The 5,000-nt window shown below is 54.0% G+C and overlaps 2 non-coding genes across 2 annotated transcripts in view; both read right to left on the reverse strand.

The window, feature by feature from the left end:
* The window catches only part of LOC143187791 (large subunit ribosomal RNA), a 4,056-nt gene extending 2,194 nt beyond the window's left edge, over positions 1 to 1,862 (reverse strand). Inside the window, exon 1 of the ribosomal RNA XR_013003296.1 lies at positions 1 to 1,862. This exon is cut by the window's left edge and continues 2,194 nt beyond it. This is a non-coding gene — a ribosomal RNA (large subunit ribosomal RNA).
* A 1,355-nt stretch (positions 1,863 to 3,217) lies between these two features.
* Positions 3,218 to 3,372, reverse strand: LOC143187789 (5.8S ribosomal RNA). The gene has a single exon (XR_013003294.1). It is a non-coding gene; the product is annotated as a 5.8S ribosomal RNA (ribosomal RNA).
* Between the last annotated feature and the right edge of the window lie 1,628 nt (positions 3,373 to 5,000).

Genomic DNA, 5,000 nt, shown 5'->3' on the forward strand with positions numbered 1-5,000 from the left:
TCCTCCAGGGTCTCGCTAGAGTATTTGCTACTACCACCAAGATCTGCACCGACGGCGGCTCCAGGCAGGCTCACGCCCAGACCCTTCTGCGCACACCGCCGCGACCCTCCTACTCGTCAGGGCTTCATGGAGGACGGTCACCAGTAATGGCACCGTCCCTCCCCACTTGCCGCTGACGGCAGAGTATAGGCGCGACGCTTCAGCGCCATCCATTTTCAGGGCTAGTTGCTTCGGCAGGTGAGTTGTTACACACTCCTTAGCGGATTCCGACTTCCATGGCCACCGTCCTGCTGTCTTAAGCAACCAACGCCTTTCATGGTATCCCATAAACGTCGACTTAGGCGCCTTAACTCTGCGTTTGGTTCATCCCACAGCGCCAGTTCTGCTTACCAAAATTGGCCCACTTGGCACTCTAATCCGAAATCTCGTGGCTTCAATGAACCAAGCAAGCCAGAGATCTCACCCATTTAAAGTTTGAGAATAGGTTGAGGTCGTTTCGGCCCCAAGGCCTCTAATCATTCGCTTTACCAGATGAGACTCGACGCGTCCCCGAAGGAACGGAGGAGTGAGTGCCAGCTATCCTGAGGGAAACTTCGGAGGGAACCAGCTACTAGATGGTTCGATTAGTCTTTCGCCCCTATACCTAGTTCCAGCGATCGATTTGCACGTCAGAATCGCTACGGACCTCCATCAGGGTTTCCCCTGACTTCGTCCTGACCAGGCATAGTTCACCATCTTTCGGGTACCAACGTGTACGCTCTAGGTGCGCCTCTTCTCGCAATGAGAACGAGACGCCCCGGGAGTGCGGAGCACTATGCAGCGCCCATCCTCCCTCGGCCGACGCAAAGGACGACCTTCACTTTCATTTCGCCTTTAGGTTTACTCATCCCAATGACTCGCGCACATGTTAGGCTCCTTGGTCCGTGTTTCAAGACGGGTCCTGAGAGTACCCAAAGCAATAGCGCCGCCGACAGGTAATTCAAAGCTTGGCCAGTCCGAGGGCTCCGCCGGCTAACAGCTGGCCAGGCCCGTGAACGGGAAAGACGTCCGTACCACAGGGCAAACAAAGCTGACCGAGCTTGCGGCGGGCCTGACGCACCGTTCGAATGAGAAGACTGGTTGCGGCCCGATACCATCTGGGGGAACACCGTCGCGCAGCCGGTCGGGTCACCGAGGGTCCGTCGCGCACGCACAAGGCGACGCAACGGTCTAACCGCCCGGGCCGTAGACCGACACGCAACGGGTCGCGACGTCCTACTAGGGGAGAAGTGCACGTCTACGTAGCCGGAACGTTCGCCGTTGGCCGTAACATCCGTGCGCCCTCCTTGCGGAAAAGCGACGGACACCCCTTTCGGGGTTTCGCGCACCAACGGGAGCCAGCATTTGTCGACGATGAATCTCCCCTTTCGAACTTTTGGGTTTCTCAGGTTTACCCCTGAACGGTTTCACGTACTCTTGAACTCTCTCTTCAAAGTTCTTTTCAACTTTCCCTCACGGTACTTGTTCGCTATCGGTCTCGTGGTTGTATTTAGCCTTAGATGGAGTTTACCACCCACTTAGGGCTGCATTCTCAAGCAACCCGACTCTAAGGAGAGACCCTCCCGAGACGCGCACCGGTCGCTACGGGCCTGGCACCCTCTATGGGTAAATGGCCCCATTCAAGATGGACTTGGACGCGATGCAACGTCACGGGATAAACGGATCCTCCCGAACACTACATTTCCCTGCGGCAGTACCGCGGGATTCAGTGCTGGGCTCTTTCCTGTTCGCTCGCCGCTACTAAGGAAATCCTTGTTAGTTTCTTTTCCTCCGCTTAGTAATATGCTTAAATTCAGCGGGTAATCTCGCCTACTCTGAGGTCGTCGTATACGTGTTAAATATATCACACACGTAGAGTGATATATTTTATATATGTGTAAAAATGACGAAAGAAGCTGTGGCGTAATCCTCGTACAACGGGGGCACACAACCGAGAGAAGCGGACCAGGCAGAGTGTGTGAACGAATGTTACGAGAAATGGGAAATGAGAGAGAGACTTGAGATCATGTTCGATGCGTCGTCCCAACTTCGCCGTGTGCCTTCGGAATATGTTGTCGTAACGCAACAGCAGCGTTTCCAAAGGTAAGGAAGCTCCTCGTAATTCGCCAGAAGTGATCAGCGGAAAGTAAGTCACATCGTCCTTAATGCGCCACACCAAAGCATCTTCGCGTCTCGTTTAATTCGATCTAAAGGAGAGAGACTCTCGCCAGGCGACTGCCGGTATGGTTTAACGCCCGTCCGCTTGCTTTTTGTATAGCTTTCGTGGACTGGACGACCGGACTTGACGCGCGGTCTCTCTCGGCGATCGACTAACGCGAAGACATGGGGCGACCGGACGCTGCTACCTTTCCACCTCCTCCTTCTAGGAGAGAAGTCATCCCTATGTGATGAGTCATATATATGGCGGCTGTGTAAGCCTCGCCAAAGAGGATTCAGGATACAGAAACAAGTTGTAGTACAACACAACACATTCACGGAGCCACAAACGACTCGACCGAAACGTGGCCGGGGAAGATGCATCCCGGAACTTCATCGTTTCGACGAATGAGTGCCTCCTTTTCGCGTTGTTCCTGCAACAAGACGATCCCTCTAGAATCCCTGGGGCTCTGTTTCTCGTCATACATTTCTTCACCACACTACACGGGTGGGGTATACGCGATCTCGTGTTCATGCTCACTCGCACACCCTTTCATTGTCCTTCTCTGTAGTCTCACGACAAACTCTCTTGTGTGTCGTTGCGGGTTACGCACGCCTCTTTCTTACACGCATCATTTCAGACTACGTCGGGAGCGCGGATGAAAACTCGCACGAAAAGCGAACGCTGTCTGTTAACAATCACGAGGGTATTTGGCGAGACACGGAGGCTGGTCGATGATCGTACGTCCGCGCGCTTGCGTCCGGAGCGGTGCACATACACACACGGGCGGTCGACAAATTAAGCGACTCACGACGCCGTGTGAAAATTAGCACTCACGCAAGTCCGGAACGACAAAGCAACGACGATGACGACGATGTCTCCAGTCATCTGCCGCGTACACACAACCTTCTTCCCTCCATGACGTCTAGAGCGTATTCTCGCTTGTTTTCGTGCGACCGCGGCAAACGCCGACGAACGGTCCAACAATCGCTCGTACGTGACACCGAGATGCCAACGTAAGCAGTCTTAAGGTTACGTGAACGACCCTCAGCCAGGCGTGGTCCAGGAATTGTATCCGTGGACCGCAATGTGCGTTCGAAATGTCGATGTTCATGTGTCCTGCAGTTCACACGTTGACGCGCAATTAGCTGCGTTCTTCATCGACCCACGAGCCAAGTGATCCACCGTTCAGGGTTGTATTTTAATATTCTGTGTTCATGTATATATATATATCATACTCGTATATAGTTCTCGGGTTCGGAAGAATCCGAGACCCGCGCCTCCAACTAGCACACGGTCGATGGAGGTTCGGGCGTCGCGACACTTCGTCCGAACGAACGAAAGTGACGACACAGGGGTCTCTGGGATGCGGTTCCGCACGGAGACCGCCACGCAATTGCGAACGGTTCCCGTAACGGCCAGGCGTAGAGTACATTTAAAAACCTAGGATCAACCTGGAGAGTACGATGGAGCCGACGGGGATACCCCGATCAAGTGAACCACGTACATCCACGGTGTTCTCCTCTGAAACGACACCCCCCATTTTATTGTCGCAGCGCCCTGCACGTACGTATTCCCCTCCTGATTTGGATAGCCGATTAGAACGGACTTCGCAGCCGGCTTCGATCGGTCTTTCTCATCCCCTTAAATTCACACACAAATTCCATTATTCTTGGGAGTCAGACTCACGAAAGTCGAAGCTGTTAACAGCCGGTCCACAGTTGTTGTTCACACGGCAGGAATACGTACCCTACGGCCGCACATCGACGCGGGATACGTGTCGCGTCCTAGGTTACCCGGGCCCTCTCTTTCTCAAGAGAGGGTCCACATCCGCTGGACGGTTCGGAGAGAACAACGAGGTAAAGAGACGAAGAAACACCGGGAGCGGGATGCGAATGGGAAAACGTTTGCTTTCGCACTCGTGCGCTCATATCGGTTATTCTCCTTAACCTCTTCTTCGCTCGCTTTTCATTATTCCCACCGAAAATAGGAGAAACGGGCGCAGCCTCGCGCAAGCAGCTGGCAAGCACGCTCTCTCTCCTCTCTCTGCCGCGCGAGTATGCACCGTATATATTAGCGGCGGGTGTGTGACCGAAACATCGCGCAGCGACGGGACCATGTCTTCCATAAGATATGAAAGACCCCGATATCATGCTGTGGCGACGGGGCTATCGGAGATGCACCTCACGCAAGCGCTATATATATCGACGCAATGCTTACGCGCCGAGGAGGGAACGATACATCCCAAACTGGCGGGCTCTTTGTAAACGCTGGGACAAAGCCTCACGCAGGCAGTCGAGAAGGAACAGTTTCGCTCCATCGAAGATGCCGCGCGTACGTACAACGGCGGGTGCGACGAAGCATCGCGCAACGACGGGACAATGTCCTCCATGCGAAATTGCATGCAAGACCCCGATCATGTTGCCCGATGACATCGGTGATCGACACCTCACGCTAGCGTTGTAACTATCGGCAGCGTACTCACGACGGAAAAAAAAAGAAACGTTCTTCTCGAACTGGCGGGCTTCCTTTCCTTTCCCTTTGCGCGTTCCCCCTTTCTTACAAGGAGCCTCACGCAAGCAGCCAGAAGCGAATGTACAGAGCGAAGATGACCGTGGCAGCGGCGGGTGTTGCAGCGAATCATCACGCAACGACGGGACAATGTGTTTCATACGAGATGCATGAAATACCCCGATATCGAGTTGGCGATGGAATCAACTGGCACACCTCACGCGAGCGCTGCACGATTCATTATTCTTACACGTCCGTGACTATCGCTTTCGAGCTGGCGGGCTCGTGTGCGCTTATATGTTTGCCGACACAG

This window comes from Calliopsis andreniformis, unplaced genomic scaffold (genome assembly GCF_051401765.1).
Source record: "Calliopsis andreniformis isolate RMS-2024a unplaced genomic scaffold, iyCalAndr_principal scaffold0297, whole genome shotgun sequence".
Taxonomy (NCBI): domain Eukaryota; kingdom Metazoa; phylum Arthropoda; class Insecta; order Hymenoptera; family Andrenidae; genus Calliopsis; species Calliopsis andreniformis.